Here is a 23,438-nt window from a genome sequence, read left to right as displayed (position 1 = left end):
CCGAAAGAGAGGCTGCTGGAAAAATTGGACCTACATGCCCAGCTTTGTCCTTGCAGGCAGAGCTCCTCCTTCAACCCACTTCTCACTCTATGAACTGATCTGTCCTGACAGCTGCCAAATTAGTCCTCTCATTCCTGGAGCTCGCTTTGGCACTCTCACGAATGCTTCTTTCAAAGTCCACTCTTCATTTAAAATGTTGCTCAGCCTTACTTCAGGGGTGAAATAAACGGCCTTAAAATTTTTCATAGAAAAGCACAGTTTCAACCAGCAAATAGGTTCCAAAGAATATGTAAATTATGGTGCTAGAACTTCCCCACCCAATTCAAATCTGTATTTGGATATAAGTGTTCTGTAAACAATTCTGAAGAACACAGATGTCAGAAGCAATTCCATGATGCCTGTTACCGTCTTTCTGTAATTTTTCAAATTTTGTTTTATTTTAAAATGACAATCATTGTATATACTTATAACATACAATGTGATGTTTGGATATATGTATACATTATGAAATGATCATATCAGGCTCTTCACATATCCATCACCTCACATACTTCTCAATTCCTTGTAGTGAAAACATTAGAATCCATTCTTTTAGCAATTTTGACATATACATTATTATTAATTGTAGTCACCTTGCTGTGCAATTTTCTTTCTGACCCATGCATATCGGAATATCTTTTCTGTTTTATTCCTCCAAATTGGACCAGTCCCTCTGTTTGGGTCTAAGACCATGTTGGCCAAAAAGCAGAATCTAAATCCAGTCTAGAGTCTGATGGGAATAAAATGATGTGCTCCTCCCTCAGTTACTGACTGATCATCCCATCTGTCACCAACTGATGCGGTGGCCCTGGACAAACCACCTGACTGCTCTGTCCTCACTTTCTTTGTTTGCAGGAAAATGATAATACTACTCTTATGTGCTCACAGAGTTCTGGTGAAACATTTTTAATGTGCAGTATGTGGATGAACTTTGCAAAGTTTAAATATAGTATAGAAGTATAATCATGTTATTATGTGAAATAGTGTTCTCCAACCCATTCTCTCTATTCTCCCTGGAAGACAAACAAACAAAAGTCGTGCCAAACTAAGCATTTGTGATGGCAGGCCTAATTTACGTCTTGTCCAGAGTGGAGAATGCTGGCACTATCGTGAGATGCATCCCCTGGTCCCTAAGAATAAACACACTCTGCATCTCTGCCTTGTGTTTGCTTCCTTGCACTGTCTCCATGGCCTGTACCTCAGGTTGGGGATAGGGGAGTACCAATTCCTGGAGGCATAGTCTGTTGAATATTGGCATAAATTCCACCAAACATTTTGGCCTGGCTGCCAATTTTTGGAGGGCTTGAAAAACAGTTTTGTGTGTGCACTGACTCGCACAGTGTCTTTCTTACACTGTAAATTACTGAAGACAGAAACCAGTCCCTGCCATTCTTTTTTAATGATGCAGTGATTTCCAGACGTGAGTAAATGCTTCTAAGGGCAAAGGGCTATGGTTACACAGCTGTCACCAAATAGCTGGCATGTCTGGGGTGTGGTTCTCCATTTCTCTGGACCTCATTTTTCTAAGTTGGAGGTATTCAAATACCATTTGGTGAAACCCTTTGGTAGAGGTATTATTATTATTCTTATTTTTTGCATTTTTGGCATCTGTATAAATTTGAGCTAATAGAAAAAGTTTAAACACTGCTGCTTTCAGCACTAATCCTCTAATGCTCCAAAAATTCTACCAGAACCCCCACTGATTGCTTTATGAGATATTTATTTTCATCCAGTCCAAATTTTTCTTCTTTTTCCTTAAAAGCTAATAAATGTGGGGGAATAGTGGTTAGAAAGAGATTATGGCGGACGGGCGCGGTGGCTCACGCCTGTGATCCCAGCACTTTGGGAGGCCAAGGCACGCAGATCACGAGGTCAGGAGATCACCACCATCCTGGCTAACACAGTGAAACCCCGTGTCTACTAAAAGTACAAAAAAATTAGCTGGGCGTGGTGGTGGGCGCCTGTAGTCCCAGCTACTCAGGAGGCTGAGGCAGGAGAATGGCGTGAACCCGGGAGGCGGAGCTTGCAGTGAGCAGAGATCGCGCCACTGCACTCCAGCCTGGGCGACAGAGCGGGACTCTGCCTCAAAAAAAGAGAGAAGAGAAGAGAAGGGGAGGGGAGGGGAGGGGAGGGGAGGGGAGGGGAGGGGAGGGGAGGGGAGGGGAGGGGAGGGGAGAAGAAAAAGGAGAAAAGAAAAAAAAGAGGTTATGGCCCTGATGTCTGGTAGATCAGGGATTCTCGACTTGATCCACTCAGTCTGGCAAGATTTTCTATAGGAAGTGGTGACAAGAGGGCTTTGGTCACGTTAAATAGGAACCAGGACTGGAACCCTCATAGCCTGGCCATCTTCCCAAAGAGTACAGGCAGAAGATAGAAAATTGCAAGTAACTCCTGAGCCTCTATACTAGCCAGTAATGAAATGTGTACTTCTAGGATGGGTCCTATGTTCTGTCTTCCGAAGTAATCTTGATTAAAATAGACCAACATAAATGAAGAGATGGACAATTCATTAAAAACCTAAACTCCTATCTTCTAAAAGTGGCATAATTTGCTTAGTCTTCTGGCTGTCAATAAGCTGTGAGTGCCATTGACCCAAATGTTGCTGTGTCTTTGCCAGGTAACAAAGGACCAAGACTAAATTTGGTGGGCCAGGGAGAGTGGCATCCCATAGGAGGCCCCCAAAGGAAATCTGCTGCAAAATGGGTAAGGTCCTCAAACAATCCCCCTGGCCTACCCCACTCTGCCCACCATTGTCTGCTGGGAAAGTGGGGACATCACACATCTAGAATCCATGTTCACTTCTTCCATCTCCAGCAATTATTCCCTACCATGCAACCCTCCTAAGGCCCCCAGTCTAAAACTCTCTCCAAACTCAAAAGGTTTGTCCAACAGAGAGATCTTGTGAACACATTGGGACTAGTAGGTTTTTCTGAACCTATCCTTAAAGCTCTTCTCGAGACCACGTGTTGATACTCTGTCTCTTTTCTCATCTCTCTGTTTCTCCCTCCACCCTCTCTCTTCCTCTTTGGTGATCCCACAATGTTTGTCCCTATGTCTGCTCTCATCCTCCATCACAGAATCTTTCTACATAATGCTGAGCGCCTGGAAACAATCTCTCAGTAATGTGTTGTCACTTTAGCACTCTCATGAAGTCAAGAGGCAGATTTCTCAGGAAACATTTAAAAGGAGATTGAGTGTCTCTGTTTTGAATTATGGCACATGGAAAGAAAAGTCAAAACAGAGTATTATAATAGGCTTAGAGAAATCCCAGGACTGAAGCTCCTTAAATATGCTTTTGTGACCTAGTTGGAATGTGGCACAAGTTGTCTTTTTGGTTCATTTGTTTAAAACAATTGTGTGACATCACTGTTTAGTCCTTGGCCTATGTTTATCCCCAAGGCAATTGCTAATGAATGGTGCTGGCAACTGTAAGACGCTGTTTTGTATACAACAGGTATCATGGTCAACTGTGCTAATTTGCAGAACATCCCGTTTTCTCAGACTACAGATTTTGTTTTATCTAATCAGTGAGACAGAGAACCTTCAGAAGGGAAATTATGACTGGTAAATCAGCATCCTTTTAAAGGTCAGAACTATTTAGATTTTAAAATAAAATCTTTTAGCACTAACTACACCTTACAGGTTTTTAAACTTCTAATTTTGAAGTAATTTCAAACTTATGAAAAAATTACAAAAATAGTATAAGAAAAACTCCTGTATACCCTTCACCCAGATTCACCATTTCTGGGATAACTTTTACCACATTCACTTTGCTTCTCTCTGGATATGATCACCATCATCATCATCATCATCATCATCATCTGATCCATTTCAGAGTAAGTTTCAAAATATTTATCCCTAAATATTTTGTGTATATTTTCTAAGAACAAGACATTCTGTTACTATAAAATATAATTACCAAAATCAGGAAATGTAATATAATACTATTATCTAATCTACAGATCTTGTTCAAATTTTGTTAGTTACCTCAAAAATACTCTTAACAGCATTTTTTGTTTTGTTTTCTGGACCAGATCTTGCAGGTTGTGATATGAGGAACTCTCATTGTCATTTACTTCTAAATATTTTATCATTTCTTTTGTGAATTCCTCTTTAATCCATGTTTTAGAAGGATTTTTGTTTTTACTAGTTTCCAAACATGTTGTAATTATTATTTTTAACTTCTTTTCATTGTTGATTTCAAATTTCATTGCACTGTAGTCAAAAAACAATGGTCTCTATGACAGTTCTTTCACTCTTGTGGAGACTTCTTTTGTGATTTTAATAGGAGGTAAGAGGTAAAAATGTATTTGAATCTACTGTTGGGTATAAGGAATTTTTTTTTATATATATCTGGTAGATTTGTTGTGTTTAAACCTTTTAAGTTCTTGCTAAACTTTCATTTTAGTTGATCTCAGTAATCTACACTACGATTGGAGGTTTGGCGATTTCTCCTAATTCTCTCAGCTTTGACTTTGTGGTTTTCAGAGTTATGCTATTAGCTGCAGACAAGTTCATGAATATTACGTCTTGGTGGATTGTTGCTTCTATTATTATGTAGAGGCTTTTGCCTTAAATTATATTTAGCCTGATATGAATATTGATATACCAGATTCTTCTTTATTATTATTTGCATGAAACCCCTTTTTTATTTTTATTTTTTTACATTCAGATTTTCTCTTTGGTTTTGTTTTCATTGTGTGTCTTATAAGAAGCACATATACCTGGACTTTTTTAAAAAACAAATCGATACTATTTTTAGAAGATCAATATAATCTCCTTATATTTATTTTATTTGAACTTATGCCTTCTTATTTTGGGTTTTCTCCTTACCATAATTTTTTCTTGCTTTGTAAATTTCTCCTTTTCTGCCTTCCACTGAATTAATAAAGTTCCATATGTAGTATTTTAATAAATATAAATTTGTTGATTTCAGTGATTCCCCCCCACCTTTTTTTTTTAATGAGATGGTGTCTTGTTCTGTCACCCAGGCTGGAGTGCAATGGCGCGATCTTGGCTTACTGCAACCTCCGCCTCCCAGTTCAAGCGATTCTCCTGCCTCAGCCTCCTGAGTAGCTGGGATTACAGGTGCCCACTACCATGCATGGCTAATTTTTGTATTTTTAAGTGGAAACAGGGTTTCTCCATGTTGGTCAGGCTGGTCTCAAACTCCTGACCTCAGATGAGCCACCTGCCTCAGTCTCCCAGAGTGCTGGGATTACAGGCGTGAGCCACCGCACCCGGCCAATTCCCCTTAATTTTTAAAACATGTACACTTAATCGTAAACTTTTCTACCAAAGGCCAGAGTTATTCAGTTTCTGTCCTGTTTAATATCACATATGCCTCAGAGATTGAACGTGATGCTCCTTTCCCCCAATCTTATTGCTGTACAGAGCTTTAATTTTACCATCTTTTAAATACAAAAAAAGTTATTAAACATGTGGTCGATATGTATGTCCTTATGGTCAGTAATTAATTAAACTAATCTGAGTAATTTAATGTTAATTAGCAAGTTAAATGTTACCACTTTCTACATGCATCATTATTTCTTATATATAGTTCATGCCTTAGACTCACTTTTCTTCCTAATAAATAACATCCTATAATAGTTCTTTTAGTAGAGTTTCCAACTCTGTTACTTGTGATCAGAAATCTGTTGTCAGTGCAATTATGACTTCCTTATAAACAACGTCATTCTCTCTGGAGATTTCTCAGCGCTTTCATGTTGATGCCTTGCAATCTGACTTCAGTGTGTATGGTAGGTGTGGGTTTTCTTTATTTATTCAACTTAAGTCCCCAGAGTGCTCCTTTAGCCCAAGGACATCTCTCACTTTTCAATCATGGAAGTCTCTACTACTTGTCTCTTCAAATACTGTTCTTCCTTATTTTCTTCTTCAGAAATCCCATTCAACATTTATTGTAGCTATTCAAATTATGTTCCTTATCTTGTTTCGTATTTTTCAATCTCCCTCTGTCTTTGGCTATGTAAGGATAATTCCTCAGTACTCTTTTCCAATTCATTAATTCCCTGTGTAATTGCTATGAGTCTAGAGTTTGTTCTATGGAACTTCTAAATAACTATAATTTTGATTTCAAAGATTTCAAATTGTATATTTTCATATTTATACAGTATTATTTCATTTCAGCCTATTTGTGTTTCATATCTTCCTCTTTAAAAAAAAAAAAAAAAAAAAGGAGGCCTGGAGCTTGGAGAGAGGTCTGAGTTGAAGATTTAAATTGGAAGTAGGAATTGGATAATATTTAAAACCATGAGCATAGATAAGATCACCAAAAGAGTGCATATGGATAAAGAACTGAGAACTGGATCCATGTGTCCTCCAACATTAAGAGTTTGTAATGAAAAGGAAAAAGCATTAAAAAGGAAACTGAGAAAAGGGGTTTGTGAGGTAGCAGGGAAACCAGGAAAGCATTATGTATCCCCATGCAGAAAAGAAGAAAATCTGAGAGGATCAACTATCAAATTCTGCTTAGTAAAATGAGGGCGGAGAACTGATTTTCGGTTTTAGCAGTCAGGTCGGGGAGAATGCCTGGTTGGAGTGGTAATACTTGACAATGATTTTTAAGCCTTCTTTTCATGAGCTGGCAAAGTGGGGATGTCATCCATTCCCACAACCTTTGGCTTCAAGTGGTAATTGGCGTTCATACTCTGCCTCAGGTGGAACTCTTTCATTCCCTTTACAGAGACTAAACTCCCACTGATTCCTTCCTGTTTTTATCTTGGAACACGGGAGATTTCTGGTTTGTAGAGGTGTTTATCCATACTATTTTTTTTCCTATTTTCTCTCTTATTGCCGTGAGTTTAGAGCACCAAAGCATAAATTTGAGAAGCCTGTGAATTGACTAGAAGTTTCTTACATTCTTCAAGTATCTGAACATTTCGGATGGTGTGTTAGTTAACTATTGCTGCAGAACAAACAACCCTATAACTAGTGGCTTAAAACAGCAGCTATTTATTTAGCTCATGATTCTGCAAATCAGCAACTTGGGGTGGATCAGCTGCACATTCTTCTGGTATCCTGGGCGCTTTCATGCATCCATTGTCAACTACAGTCCAGCTAAGGACCACTGCTTCTGAGGATTAACTGGCTGTTGGCTGAGGCCACAGGGGTTACAGGGTTGACTTGGTTGTGTGGTCCTTTACTATCTAGCAGGCTAGCTTAAGCTTGTTTACATGGTAGGTAGTGGGCAGATTTCTGATAGAGATAACAGAAAAATCACAAGGCCTCTTATGGCCTAGGCTTTGGAATGGCACAACATCACTCCTGCTTCGATGTATGATCAAAGCTGATATCATGGTTAGCCCACATTCAAGGGGTGGAGAATTATCTTTGATGAGACAAGCTAGAAAACCACATTGCAAAGGGGCATGGATGCAAGGAAGAGAATGATTTTTGGACATTTTTGCAAACAATGTATGAAATGGACTTAAATTGTTATGGGATAAATTTAAATTAGATTGAAGGAGAAAAGATGTCAACTCTAGAGCACGTTTGTAATTTTTGAGCATTGTGTATACCAGGGGTAGTTTTTAAGACCAGGCCCAGCTGGAGCAGAGATGCTGCATCCGATTCAGGACCAGTTCAGTGCTGTCCGCCATTATCAAGGAATGTACTAGGAGCCACGGGAGATCACAGAGGAATTCCTTTCTGCCTTTCAAGGAGATAGTATTTGAACAGGGAGTTCAGGGCAAGCCTCCAGTTCTACAATGAGGCAAAATACTAAGTGCTATGAGATAACTGGTTAAGGGAAATTCTTTGGAAGGAGATAGACTTCAAGTGTAGGCCGAGAGGAAGAAACCATGGAAGATTACAGACTCCAAAGAGTCAAAGATGACAGACAATGGTTGCACTTTGGCCAGCATCCTTCCTTACTTGTTGGAGAGGCCAAAAGGCTGAGCAATGCATCAATCCTCAGGAGACAAAAAGGAAAAGAACCAAGTTCTCCCAACTAATTTTTTTGTCCTTAGTTAAACCAGAAGGAATTTATGGCTTTTAACTGAAAGAACACTTGTATCAACAAGAATTCTGGCCACTTCAGCAAAGATAGGTCCTTGTGGTAGTTTTGGCAGATTTTTAGAGTGTTACCAATATACCCGCTTCATACCATGGCGGTCCAGCTGTTGACGTTCTTGGTGCCAGGTCAAAGGAGGCCAGAAAGAGAGCCCAAAGACTGGTGCTTGGAGGGTATTTTGACCTGTGGGTCTTTGGTCCTAACTCTAGTGATAACAAAAGTTTCTTTTTGTTTTGTAGAATATGTAAAACTGAAGGCTGCTGCTCAAAATGTCCTATGGCTACATTTCCATTTGTCTAAACCACCCAGTGATTTTTTACTATCAAAACCACCCAGTGATTTAATACTATCAAAACTTGCCTAAGATTTCCACTTCTAAAAGTTATTGGCTGCATTCTGGCTAATTCTTAGATTGAAGACAGGGACTAGGCCCTGAAAACCACAGCCCCCAAGGGAGCCAGGTCTGTTCAAGGCATTGCTTCCAAGTCAGAGACTCTTCACCAAGCCTTTTTTCTCCTTGGAGACTAATGGAGCAGCATTAATCTGGCACAGATCAGCAAACCCATGATGCTCAACATCTCTTTCCAAGAGTGAAGAGAGATGATGCAGAGATTAGTCAATCATCCCAATATAAAAATTAGTGGACATATTGGCAAATAGGAAATGTGGTGTTTTTGTTTGTTTTTTTTTTTTTTTGAGACACAGTCTCACTCGGTCACCCAGGGTGGAGTGCAATGGCATGATCATGGCTCACTGCAGCCTCAACCTCCTGGGCTCAGGTGATCCTCCCACCTCAGTTTCCCAAGTAGCTGGGACTACAGGTGTGTGCCACCACACCCAGTTAATTTTTTGCATTTTTAATAGAGACAGGTCTCACTATGTTCCTCAGGCTGGTCTCGAACTCCTAGGTTCGACTGATCCTCCCACCTCCGCCTTCCAAAGTTCTGGGATTAGAGGCATGAGTCACCACACCCAGCCAGGAAATATTTAATAATTGTGTTGTTCATGCATCTATCCCAGAAATGAATTCAATCAAACACTGCATTATGAGCATGAATTTGTGTTATATGATTCTATTCTAGACTTGGGAAACAGCAAAGAGATGGAAACAAAAATATTTGAGTGCTACTCTTTGCTCAAAACTATGCTTTACTTTTGCTCATTCACCATGTCTAATCAATTCCCCTGTCCTTTCATTACTAGTTCTTTAATATTTCTGGGATTCAATCTTTCTCCCCATCCCCACTGCCTTAATTCACCACCTCCATCATCTTTCAGTAGATTTATTATAATAGCTCTCAGTTATGGGCTGAATTATATCCCCTCAACAACCTCTCCACACCTTAGAATATGACTGTTTTGGGAGACAGGGCCTTTAAGGCAAAATGAGGTCATATGACTGGGCCCTAATCTGATATGACTGATGTCCTTTTTTGTTATTGCTGAGACAGAGTCTCGCTCTGTCGCCAGGCTGGAGTGCAGTGGCACAATCTCGGCTCACTGCAACCTCCACCTCCTGGATTCTCTTGCCTCAGCCTCCCGAGTAGCTGAGACTACAGGCATGTGCCACCACATCCAGCTAATTTTTGTATTTTTAGTGAAGACGGGGTTTCACCATGTTGGCCAGGATGGTCTGAGTCTCTTGACCTCGTGATCCGCCCGCCTCAGCCTCCCAAAGTGCTAGGATTACAGGCATGAGCCACCGCAATGTCCTTATAAGAAGAAAGTAGGACACAGATGCACACAGAGGGAAGACCATGTGAAGACAGGGAGGAACCGGCCATCTGCAAACCTAGGAAGGAGTCCTCAGAATGAAACCACCCCTTGTGACAAACGTTGATCTCAGAAGTCCAGACTCCAGGATTGTGAGACAATCCATTTCTGTTGTTCAAGCTCCAGTCTGTGGCACTTAGTCATGGCAGCCCTCTTAAAATAACACAGCCTTCTGCCTGGGCTCTGTGCTTGTTCCTTTCAAGTTGGTACTTCTGAAGGTGGAATTATCTACCTCAATCATTAGTCTGATCTTGTCACTTGCCTGTTTAAAACCCTTCAATAGCACCCCCTCCTCTCCCAGTAGTGTTTTCGGCAGTAAGTTTACTGGAACATTAGTTATGTAAGATGCCCCCCATTATGTAAGTTTGGGAACTCCACAAGTCTCCAACTTGAGGGGTCACTGAACATTTGCATATTTGCATATCAAACACTCTGAGAAGTTTTGCAGTCAAAAATCCCAGTTAACTTTGTTTCACCCAATGTTTGCCAAACTCAAATTTTTTTTCTTGGTATAATATACATTACATCTACTTTAGCATGTGTTCCGTACTACAAACTAGGAAATGCTGCCCTATGCAGTTAAATCCACATGTCTGACTTGTCATGAGAAACGAGGGTCGCCAGATTTAGCAAACAAGAATACAGGATCCCCAGTTAAATTTGAATTTCAGATAAGTCTAAAAAGTTATTTGTTGTTTATCTGAAATTCAGTTCAACTGGGTGTCCTGTTTTTTATCTGGCAACCCTGTACAGGACCCTTTGTGACTTCTATTGAACAGACGGAACCAAAATGAATTTGATAAGAATTGTTTCCCCCAGTTAACACAATAGAAAAAGATAAAGTCAAGATTGATTCTTGGCTTTCAATTGGATTCTTTCAATTTACCACCAACCCTTGTTCACTTAAAGCAGTGGCTCCCCATCCTGACTACCCGTTAGAATTGTCTGAGGAGCATTTTAAAATGTCCATACCCCATCCCTAACCGATTAACTTAGAATTTGGGGGTTACTGAATGGGGAGTTAGAAAGGCAGGGCAGGGAGAGTGAGGAGAGGCAAGTGCATAGCACGCAAATTTAAGGAGGCAGCCACTCTCAGGAGCCAACCCCGCACTTGCGCAGCCTAGAGAGTGAGAACCTCCTTAAATCTTGTGCCCTATACACCTGCTGGCCTCACCCTAGTAAGGCCCTATTTAAAGACGTAGGTAAGCCAGCACACCTGTAGTCCCTACTATGAGGAAGATGGGATTGCTTGAGTCCAGGAATCTGAATCCAGCCTAGACAACGTAAGGAGACCCATCTCTAAAAGAAAAAAAAAATAAGTTAAAGAAACAGATGTAGGTAGGTACAGGGTTGTGCAGAAGAGCTTGCGGGACATTTCTGAGCAGTCCTGGGTCCCAGCTCTGTGTTTCATTGCTTTAGAAGGAAAATCGACCTTTCCCAGCAATGAACATCAGCTCCAGCTCATAAGCATGAGTCAGGGCAGGCTTCACCAGGCCAGGTTTTCCTGAAATGTAAACTTACAGCAGGCTCTGGTTTCCTCTAGAAGACCACTCCTAAAAAGCTTTAAATGCTTGGGTTCCTTGTTCTTTTTCAGTTCAGGCTGGTGATTGAGGAGCTTCTAATCATTGGCATCCTATAGATTCTGTTTCACATTCAAGTATGATTTTAAATTACTACAAGATGTAATGAAAGTATAGGTTTCACTCTTCTCTCCAAGGTTTTAAAGACTCTCACCCCTTCTCTCCTTCCTCCCTCTCTGCCTTCTGCCCTCGCCTTGCTGGCAATTTTCTGCCCTATCACTGGCAGCCTGGTCAGGAAGGCACCTCATTAATCCACCCACTGGGAGAGTGTGCCCAGAACAGCCAAGGCCAACCTTGCTTGGGAGGCCAACTCTCTGAACAGTCGCTTCCTTTACTGGCCTCTAAGTTCCATGATGTCATCAGCATTCTGCCCCTGGCTGGCGGCCAGATCCTTAACTACTGATTCCCAGATCTCTCCACGTTTGAAAATTCTAGGAAAAGAAACTGTACTTTTCCAGTGCTAAAAAAGGATGGGAATGGTTGGTGGAAGCTCCCAGCACAGCTAAAATTAACTTCTTTCTTTCGTGATAATTGAATGATTTTCAATGATGTTCTTCCTATAACAGGATTCAAAAAGTTTTCCTCAGGGGGAAATTTGGAAGAGAAAAATAAAGGGAAAGGGTCGTCTCAGACAGGGTTTGTAGCAGTTTCCTTGCAATATAAAGCTCGTGAAATTATATGGGTGTATCTCACTTAGCTTAATAGACATGTTCCTGTAAAGTTTCATATAAATGGAATGTTTAAAAAATTAAATCACTGTAAGTGCACAAGGAAAGATGGCTAAATAAAGGAAGTCTGGCTCACTTTATAAAGTGAATTATCTTTATGTAATGTACATCATCCTCCCCCCACACACATTGATTATATATATATATATGTATATAAATTTTGAATTTTTCAGAGGCTAGATTCTCATAAGGTAGGGGCGCCTCTTATGATGACAACTGGTCTGAGGTCACAGTTGTTCTCATACTCAGAAGCTGAACTTTTTATAACGTTCTCTGGGGAGTATGTAGCTGCCAGGGTTCTGTGGGGGATTTTAAGCTCTCACACTGACCCAGAATCCTCCTGGCTTATCCCTGGAGTGTTGTGGGCTCTGGAGCACCCAGGGAAATTGTCAATGACCGGACAGTGGAAGAAGCAATTGTAGACAAGCAGAGGCTAACAGTTGCCAAGTGCAACATGAAAAGCAGTGTGGTGTAGCAGTTAGAAGCATGACCTCTGTGGCCAGAAGACTACGGCCCTGCCTCTGTCCTCTAGCTGGGTGATTCTCTGAGCCTCAGTATCCTCATCTGTAGAATGGGGACGGTTATAGTAGTACCTACCTCAGGTACTACTACCTCAGGTCCTACTACTAGGACTAAATGAAGAAGAAGACTGGCACATAGGAAGAGCTCAAAAGATTGCTAGCTACTTCTGACTTGCCTGGACGTGCTCTATTAGAGTAGGAAGGAAGCTATAACAAGAAAAGAAAACCAAAGATGCTACTGTCTACTCAGTGCTGCTCCATGCCAGATACATGCTGAAATCATTCATTCAATCCTCACATCACACACACAGTCACTAATAGTATCCCCACTTCCCAGAGAAGAAAACTGCAGTTCAGAGAGGGTAAGCAATTACTGTAGTACCACACAGCAGATAAGGCACGAAGCAGATTACTTGAGGCCAGTCCTATGTGCTCTTTTCACTCTGTCTCGGGCCTGAGAAGACCTGAGCCTGAAAGTGACTTTTCAAAGATGAAGGCCTCAGACCTGGAGGGTATTTAGATTTGGGAGTAAAATTGTTCAGGAAGTGACATAAAGAAACAAGGAGAGAGAAATTTATTCAACAAAGACTGATTGAGAGTCTAGAGTGTGCAGGTACTCCAGGTAGCAAAGGGAAATGGGGGTGACAGTCATACAAAATTACAAGGAACCCCAGCCAGTTGTTAGGATTTAGGTATGAAAACTATGCTATTGAATTCTTAAGCAAAAAAAAAAAAAAAAAAAAAAAATGACTAACTTTGAGGAAGACTTCAAAAGAGAGGTGACATCTGAAGGCTTTACAAGTATTATCTTATTTAATTCCTTAGTATTTGGTGAGATGTCCACCCCCACTGGACTTTGAGGCCAAGAGTGGGGCCTTCTTTCCCTTTGTTACCTGGAGTACCTGAAGACCCTAGACTCCAAATCAGTCTTTGTTGAATAATTTCTCTCTCCTCCTTTCTTTATGTCACTACTTGAGCCATTTTACTTCCAAATCTAAATACCCTCCAGGTCTGAGGCCTCCATCTTTGAAAAGTCACCTTTTCACCTATCACCCTGGGGCAGGAACTGCTGGTTGCCCACCCAGTATTTAAAAGCCACTTTTTTACTTTATATGGCGAGGCAGTGTGGCTGGCTTAAAGTCTCTATTTTCCAGCCTCCCTGGCAGGCAGCTATGGCCCATAAGATGGAAGCAGAGATCATTGGGTCAGACTTCCAGAAAAGCTTCTTAAAAGGGGTATATATGTTTACTTGGTGTTTCTAGCTATTTCCTCTTCTTTCTGGTTCTTGCCTGAAATGAAGACAAGATGGCTAAGGCTCTAGCACCAACTTGTGACCTTGAGAAAGGCAAAGGGAGTCTGGTCCCTGGTGACCGTGACTTGCTGTAGCAACCTTGGACTGCTGAGCTCCAGACTTGCTTGTTTAAATGAAAGAAACATAAACTATCTTACTTAAGCCTGTGTTATTTTTGGCAATTGTTATTAGCATCTGACCCAATCCCTAACTGGCATAAGCCCCTGAGGCCATTAGGCAGAGGTACTGGGTTCTCATTACCCTACACTGTTGGGGCAAGCCTGTGGCTCCAGGGCACCAGAAGAGCCTACAGTGTTTCCTTTAAATTGCAATTCCTTTTGTGTCAACTATTTAGGCCCTGGCATCAAGCACGCAGCCTGGTACTCAGTAGCACTCAATAATGTATGTTGAAAGAATACAATGAAAAACTGCCGCTCAACCATTTCCCCAAGGAGCTGTTTTTCTGAGGGGTTCAGAATGATCCCTTCTCGAATTTCCACAGGACAGCATCAATACGAAGCTTGTGGCAAATCCAAAGTGCTTTGAGATATTTAAAAAGTAAAGAATAAATTGGAAATGATAAAAATTTAAACAGAGAAGGTATACATAAAGCCTCATTTAAGCAGTATGTTTTAAATGGTGAAGCAAAATTATGTATTTTTTGTAGATTCAAAAAATATAATTAAATGGGATGAAAGAGCTGCTATCCCAAATCTGTTTTAAAAAATTATTTTTGAATCATTGTAAAATAACAAATATAACTTTGTAAAAGAATTGAAATTATTTAGAAAGGTTAGATATTGAAAGCCCTTTCATAACTCCTGCTATGGAACAGTTTGGTAAATATCCTTTTAACTCTTTCTGTACATAAAAATACTCATATTTATATACTTATACTCATATTTAAATACTCATATTTATATGAGTATAAATATGAGCTCATGATGTGTATATTATTTTGTAACCTTTGCTTTTTTCACTTAACATCCTATCTTGTGCATTTCCCCACATCTGTGCATTTAGATTAACCTGGTTTTCTGTAAGGTAGCAGAGCATCCTTTATCCCAATACCCCCCTTTAATACAAATTTGTTTGGATGTAATTTTAACCTTGCTCTCTAAAGAGTCATCAGTGTTTACCTGAGGAGGTTGATGAGAAAGACATCAGAGATTAACTCTACCCCTCACTAAACTGAGCTGGGCCCTGTGGTAGTCAGACAGGTTGGCAGATGTCTAGATTGAGAAGTAAAAATATCCCAGGATCAAGGTTTTGTGGATAGAAAGCCATGAAGCTCAGAGTTAGGAACAACTTGGGCCCATCAAGATAATGGACGTGCTTCTAGAATCCCTGAAAATTCCTGCCAGCTGCAGGCATTGATCACCTGAGAAGCAGGATCATTCCCCAGTCCTGTAGGAGACGGTCTCTTGACTGACCTTCTCATAGGGCACTGAGCCTCCGGAGTGCTGAGCACTGGCTAGTCAGCTTCTGGGTACTGGGGAGGAAGTGGTCAAAAACCCAGGGGGAAAAAAAAACCTCTGCCCTGGGGAAGTTGAGGCTTTAGGTATGGAGCTGAATTATGTGAACCCCACTCCCACCACAGCCAAACCCCGTAAATCACTCCGGTCAGCTACCATCACTGGAGCTCCCTTTGTAAATGTTGAGAGCAGCTGCTATCAGCTTGGGCAGCCAACTGGGCTCAACCAAGAAGCCTTTGGGGAAGATGTGAGTTAATCATTAAGCAGGGCTTTAAAAGCAGAAGGAGGCCAGAGGCCAGACCCCCGCTGGTGCAGATGCACAGACCTGTGACAGAGGTGCAGCTGTGGGGTGGCGTGGAGGAGGGAGGCGGTGGGGGAATCAACAAGATTAGCTCAGGCAGGGAGAAGAGTCTGAGGGGGAATGTAGAAGCACAGGAAATGGGGCAGGGAAAACAGTGGAAGCGGGAGGGGCTTTTGCACTGTGTTGAGGAGATTGACTTGGATAGGTTAGCAGTGTGGAGCAGCTGTGGCTTGGGCAGAGGCACCTCTGAGGCCAGCCAGGCAGGCCACATCTGCCCCTGCTGGGCCCCTTCCTGCCATGCACCTGTAAGGAAGCAGCTCCACCAGGAACCCCACCAGCCTCTGTCTTGTGCCAGTTGGGTAATGTGCACCCAGATGCATCCAGTATTATTGTTTCATTGGCAAAGCAGTTCAGGCTTTTCTAGCTGACCTGTTGGCCCAACTAGAATTTCTCCCTCACAGATAGCAAAAAAGTTGGGCCTGCCTTCCAGTCCACTTTGCCAATGTCCTCCCGCTACAGAACTGAAGTCAGACGATGTTGGGTTTATGGACTTGTTGCAATGAGGGATAACACACAGATAGCATGGGTAGCCATGAGGCAGCTCAGTAAGAGGATGTGATCAAGGACTTCTTGGGGGATTTGGGCTTGGGTTAGGTGATACTGGGGAGGATTCAGGGAAGGGAGAGATTGCTCTGGATTTTGGATGTTATCAGGAAGCAGAGGTAATTCTAGGACTGGGTATCTTAGGACTGGGATTTTTAATAATTCTTACCTAGAAGGTAGAAGGAATGGGATGAGGCTAAAGGTATAATTAATAAAGAAGCAGAAGTGGCTCATATTAGCCAGGAAAGGAGCATCTTTGGTCATTCTTGTGGTTTGGACAATGTTCTTATTTTTGTCTGGGTCTAGACAGATTATAGGGTCATCTTGTTTTCTTTTGCTCCATTACAGTCACAGAGTGGCTGTATCTGATGTTGCTGTTCTATGGAAATTATGTTCAACAAGAGCACACCATGGCCCAGACGTGAGTGCCAGGCTTATGTCTAAAGGCAGCCAGGAATCCTGCAGAGAAAAAGATTCTGATGGTTCTCGGCATTCATATTATCTAAGCAGAAACTCCTCTTGCAGGGCTAGAGACGATGCTGGAAGAAAGGTGCTCCTGTTGGAAGGCTGCCTCAGGTCTATTCATCCATTCAACAAATACTTTTTGAATGGGAAACATACTCAGGCACTTGGGACAGAGCTGTGACATGGATAGTTCTCATGGGTATACATTTTAGTGAGGGACACAGACAATATGAGTGAACAACACTGGGGCCTGTTGGGGGATGGGGTAGGGGGAGGGAGAGTATTAGAAAAGATAGGTAATGAATGCTGGGCTTAATACCTAGGTGATGGGTTGATAGGTGCAGCAAACCACTATGGCGCACGTTTACCTATGTAACAAACCTGCACATCCTGCACATGTACCCCAGAACTAAAAATTAAAAAATATATTAAAAAATAAAGTCACGGGTATTACCGGGCATTATAAAGAAAACAAAAGTAGTTGTCAGAGAATGACTGGGGGACACTTTGGAGAAGTGGTCAGGTACATGCTCCCTGAGGAGGTGATCAGAAGGTTCCCTGTGAGATTCTAAGGCAAGACTAGCAACAGGAAGAAGGCAGGAACATCTGCAGTGTGGTGACTGAGGGAGAGATGGGCTGAGATGAGGCTAGAGAGGTGGGCTGTGTTAGGGGGTTTGGGGTTTACTCCCCATGCCCTGGGAGGCCACTGGAAGACTTTAGCAAGAAGAACAGCAGGCCCACATCTCCCTGTGTGACAGCAGAGGCTTGCAGAGTACTGGCCTCTCAGCATCCCAAGGCCTGTCTCTGACCTGCCCCGGGTCTGACCTGCCCTCCTCCCTCCAGGCCTGGGGTTTTGGGTTAACGGGAAGTAGTCTGATTGTCTCCTTCCCTGCTGAGGTCAGTCATTGTTCAGAGTGGTGTATTAGATCCCTATTTCTGCTGTAACAAATTACCACAACTTAGTAGCTTAAAACAACACAAATGTACTATCTTCCCTGCTGAGGTCAGTCATTGTTCAGAGTGGTGTATTAGATCCCTATTTCTGTTGTAACAAATTACCACAACTTAGTAGCTTAAAGCAACACAAATGTACTATCTTATAGTTCTGGAACTCAGAAATTCTAGCATCAAGACGTCTGCGAGGCCTTTGCCTTCTAGAGGTTGCAGGGAAGAACCTGTTTCCTTGCCTTTCCTAGCTTCTAGAGGCCACCTCCATCCCTTGGCTTGTGGCTCCTTCCTCCACCTTCAAAGCTGGTAGCATAGCATCTTCAAAGCTCGCCCACTCTCTCTCTGACTATGACCCCTGCTTCCATCATCATAGCTCATTCCCCAACTCTGACCCACCTGCCTCCTTCTTATAAGAACGCTTGTGATTACATTGACCCCGCCCAGATAATTCAGGATAATCTCCCTATCTCAAGGCTCTTAAATTAGCCACATCTTCAAAGTCCCTTTTGCCATGTAAGGTAACATATTCACAGGTTTTGGGGGTTAGGATTTGGACATCTTTGGGGAGCCATTCTGTCTACCACAGGTAGTCACCTGGACAGCAGAGAACCGAAATTTATCTTGAGCCATTCTACTAATGAGATGTGTCATTTAGCCACTGGAAACCTACTCACTTATCTGTAAAAATGAGATGAGTACTTGCCCCACCTACCTCAGGAAGTTATTGTATCACATGAATTAACATAGCACATTTGGAAAAAAAGAAATGCTGTAAAATATAAGGAATAATTATGATGTGTTATGGAGCCTGCCAAACATAGGTACCAAGGGCATGTTATATATTAACATAAAACACTGAAATTGAAAGAACCAGGTTTGCTCTTAAAAATACTTGCTGTGTGACCTTAGACAAGTAACTTAAAAAGTCTTTGGATTTTGTGTGTAAAATTTGGAAAATGCTATCTTCTCACAATAGTATTGTGAAGTTAAAATCAAGTAATACAGGCTGGGGTGCTGTGTGAAATGCTACACAAATGTTCTTTATTAAATATTGCATAGCCAGGTGCCCAAACACTTCTTCCTAGATAGATGCTTAATGAATCCAAGTAACAGGGTGATACCTATCAGACCAATGCCAACCGTTTTGGAATCTCCACTGTATACAGTGAGTGAGAAATGAAAAGAAGATAGTAAACCAGGGTTCACTCCCATTCCCTCCCCTCTCAGCTACTGAGGGGTTACAGAGCAGCAGGAAGAGCCTGCAGCATCTCAAATGGTTGGTTAGTCAGAAAAATGCAGAGTATACCTACTGAGAATACAGAATCTTCCTGCAATAAAGAGGTTGAGATTGAGGCAGACCTTCTCCAGAAGAAGCATCTGTAGTCATATTTACGACATTCAAATAAATTGCTCAAGAACAGCCTTGTTTATTCAGTGCCTATCATGTAACTTGAGCAGAAATGGGCAGGAAATATGTGCCTTCTGAGTGTGAGCTATAGACCTACAGACATGTTAATTATTCAGCATACCGTTTTTGAGCACCTAACAACGTGATAGACACTGTCCTGCTTCTGGGGATACAGCAGGAGATAAACACAGAAAACCTCCCTGCCCTCATAGAGCTTATTGTCTAATTGAGGAGATGAACAGAAATCAAACAATCCACAAATGAATGTAAAATTGTATTTATAACTCTTCAAAGGCACCGTGCTATGAAGCTTATCACAGGGCTTAGAACTTGGCCTCTGAGAGGTAACAATTCAGCTGAGATCTGATGGCTGAGCACGTGTATTAAGAGGGAAGAGGAGGAGGGAAGAGCTTTCCAGGCTGAGGGAACAGCGTGTGCAAAGGCAAAGAGGAAGCATGGAATATTGGAAGACCTCTGAGAAGCCCAGTGTGTCTGGATCTGGACTCAGAGTGATGGGGGCAGTGGTCAAGATATAGACTGGAGAGATGGACAGGGGAGTTCTGGCTACAGGCGTCATTATGTGGGCAGATACAGTGGCTGACAAAGTCAGGATATAAGGTTTCACTCAGCCCAAGGTTTTGTTTTGATTTTAATGCTCCTAGAAGAATCTTATCATTGCATGTTTCTAACCGGAAAAAAAAACCCTTAAATATGTAATAATTAACTCAAATTCTCACCTGGGTAAGAAGCACATTAAGTCACCCTGTGTAGGTCAATGAAGGGTGCCCAGGTGGGTCTTAGGTGTCCATACCTGGCACTGCAAAGACTGGCTCCAAGGTGGCATGCAAAGACCAGAACAGGTCATGAGGGAATCACTGACAGCAGTTCTTGCCTCACTGTTGTGCTTTTCCAAGGATTTCACATGCATGAGCACATTGGACTCCTGCAAGACATCTGTGAAATGGGAAGAATGTAGTAGTTGTGGGGAGATCGCCAATGACTTGCCCCAGCACCCACAGTGACAAAGGGAAACCTTGAACTCATATTGACTGTTTCTAGATAAAAATGGTTTTTCCCATAGACCACAACTGAGTCACCTACATTCTTTATTTCTCTCTCTCTCTCTCTGACCTCCTTAAAATAATAGAACTTAGAATGATCAAACTCAAAGGGGACTTTAAACATCACTCAACTTATTTAATTCCCTCCTTTGGAAATTGCAACAAGTTTAAATATTTTGAGAAGCAATACTATTTCCCTCAAAAAGACTCTTTCTTTAGTAGAAAGAGAAGTCTTTATTCTGGTCCTTTCTAGTGACTCATTTTTGGCTCTTGGAACATGTGCTGTCATGGAAAGACTCTTCCTGTAATTCACTGTGACCTTAGAAGGCAGGTCACTTTACCTCAGGTACCCTCTGTTTTCTCACTGTAAAATAAAAATGTAAAATAACTACAACCAATGATGACAAATTCATCTTACATCATAACCCAGCACACACACACACACACAAGTGAGAGAGAGAGTATTGAAACAGAAGTTCCAAGAATCTATACTTATTCTTAGTAGTACAATGTACACTATTTTCATTCTAGTCTGTTCTATTGCATTTCATTCTGTTCTTCCAAATAGCTCTTAGATATCCAGTAAATGGATTTTACTACCCACTAAAATGTAAAGTCCTCAGATTGACAAATGCTAGTCTGGATACTCTCTGAGGCACCCTCCAGTCCTGGTTCTCTGACATCCCCTGGGGCTTCCCAGAGTCTCCTGGAGGCCTCTTTCCAGCAAGGCAGGTCCCCTTCTGCAGCTGCAAGAGTGACTTGGAGACCCTCTTTATCAGTCCTTGGGCCTCACCAACTAGTGCTGTTGGTCTTAGGGCAATTCGCCCCTGCAAGTGTAAACAAAGCACTGAACTCAGCCTTCTGATCACAGTTAGCCAAAATTAGGTGGAGAAAGATCCACATTCAGAGTCCAGCTGCAGAGTTTGAGAGCTTGGCCATTCCCTGCAAGAATCCCACCCAAGACCACACACGCCTCACCCATGCACATAGACCACACATGGTAATCCACGCCTACTCACCACACATGCCATGTACAAACACATACACAGCTCCCTCAACATTCACACATACCACACAGTTATCCACGTCAATACCCTCACCCATACCATGTGTACATACATACACATAGACACTTTACACACACACACACTTATATGCATATACGCACACACTCACCATACACTACACACATACCACAACACACACACATACACAACTCCTGAGAATCCCCACAACTCCTGTGGTATAAAGCAAGAAATCATAATTTGAAGGTGAATGAGTCAGAGGGAAATACTTTTTTTTTTTTTTTTTTTTTTTTTTTTGACTCACTCTGTCGCCCAGGCTGGAGTGCAGTGGTGTGATCTCGGCTCACTGCAACCTCCACCTCCCAGGTTCAAGTGATTCTCCTGCCTCAGCCTCCCGAGTAGCTGGGATTACAGGCACCCCTCCACCATGCCCAGCTAATTTTTGTATTTTTAGTAGAGACAGGGTTTCACCACGTTAGACAGGCTGGTCTCAAACTCCTGACCTCAGGTGATCCACTCTCCTCAGCCTCCCAAAGTGCTGGGATTATGGGCGTGAGCCACCATGCCCAGCCAGAGGGAAATAATTTGCAGTTAATCCTTACTATCTCTTCACTGTTCACTCACTAGCACAGAGTTGGAAAGAGGATTTTCAACAGTTGGAACAATTTGCATAAAACTACACTGGCAATACACTGAAGCACTTTGCTTTAAAAATTGTGCTGTTAAAAACAGTCAAATGTATATTGCTACTCTAGTATTTCAATGATGGCTTTTTTCAAATTAATCAAAATTTCATTTTATGAGTACTATTTTTCATATTATCTTTTTCATTTGTCTGCTGATTTGTAATAGCATAAGACTGTATGGTTATGCTTATACCTTTATAAACACACACATTTGCTTCATGTTTTGAAACAGGTTTTAATGTGTGCTATAAATGTGTGCTCTTGAAAAGTACTGTACATATCATTTTAATGAAGCTTTAAAGTTTATGAATTCTGAATGTTTAAAACTGTAATAACAATATCAATCCAAGCATTTCAGTATTAAGTAAAGTAAATCCCCAAATCCTGGTACTATTTGACCTTGAAAAGTACTATTTCCCACGCTCCCATGATGGTCCTGAACTTGCTTTCTGTGCCCAGAACAGTGCTTGCTATCCTAAAAAGCTCTCAGGAAATGTCTGATGAAAGAACGCGTGAAAAGAAAGAAAGAAAGGCAGAGAAGAAGGAGGGTGAAGAGAGAAGAAAAAGAGAAAAAGGTAAAGGAAGAAAAGGAGGGAATGAGATTGGAGGTGGGTGGATAAAGAGAGTGAGATAGACAGAAAGACAACCGTAGGCTGCTTCTGACTTGGGTGTCTTTTCTCTGTGGAAAATGGAGACCAAAGACCATGTCAGATCTTGTTCAAAATATTATTGCTGGAACCCACCTTGTGAAGTGGCAACTTCATGGGACAGTCACTGGAAAATTCAGCTTTCCATCTGCAGTAGAGGAAGCAAATCTTGCCGAGACATTTGACAGACACTGATGATTAGTATTAAACATTATTCCTATGGTCACTTTGCTATGGTGACTGTGTCATGGAAATATTTGCATTGCTCATTTACAATTGTTTTCTTTTCATCTCTAAGGCTCATTCATGAGTTTTGGAAGGAGGGTTATGGTTTTATTGCTTCTCCTAATGATAAAAATAATACATGCTCATTATTTTTGATTAATCAGAAAATAAAAGTAAGCATAAGCCTAAAGTAAAGTAATAATGCCTATTATTCAGAACATCCAGAGATCATAGTTATTAACATTTGGTTTTCATAAAATATATGTAAATATGATCATACTGTATATTTCATTACGTAATCTCTTGTTTCACTTAATATATTGAAGACATCTCTGTCCATCTTTTAAAATTATTTCATAGCTTTCTGTTCCTGTTTGACAAATCTTTAGGTTTGCCAATGTTTTATTATGATAAATGATGTGCTAACGAACATTCTTGTACAGGCATTTTTATGCATTTATCCTGCTATTTCCTTAGGATAAGTTATTAGAGTCGAACATTTAAATGTGAGTATATACATTTAAAAATACTATTTAAATTTGCTAAATTGCCCTCCAGAAAGCGTGACTCAATTTACATTCCCTTTAAAGTGTATGAAAGTACCTATTATCTCATGCCTTCGTCAGCACT

General features: G+C 41.4%; 2 long non-coding RNA genes across 2 annotated transcripts in view; one reads left to right on the top strand and one right to left on the bottom strand.

The window, feature by feature from the left end:
- The window catches only part of LOC112425189 (uncharacterized), a 33,637-nt gene extending 13,165 nt beyond the window's left edge, over positions 1 to 20,472 (bottom strand). The window contains exon 1 of the long non-coding RNA XR_011625820.1: positions 19,902 to 20,472. This is a non-coding gene — a long non-coding RNA (uncharacterized lncRNA). The remainder of the gene's footprint in view (positions 1 to 19,901) is intronic.
- LOC105473668 (uncharacterized) overlaps positions 2,230 to 23,438 on the top strand; it is a 78,175-nt gene continuing 56,966 nt past the window's right edge. The window contains exon 1 of the long non-coding RNA XR_982381.3: positions 2,230 to 2,742. This is a non-coding gene — a long non-coding RNA (uncharacterized lncRNA). The remainder of the gene's footprint in view (positions 2,743 to 23,438) is intronic.

Source organism: Macaca nemestrina, chromosome 7 (genome assembly GCF_043159975.1).
Source record: "Macaca nemestrina isolate mMacNem1 chromosome 7, mMacNem.hap1, whole genome shotgun sequence".
Lineage (NCBI taxonomy): Eukaryota > Metazoa > Chordata > Mammalia > Primates > Cercopithecidae > Macaca > Macaca nemestrina.
Note: the sequence above shows the minus strand (reverse complement) of the source record. Positions and strands in the feature narration are given on the sequence as shown.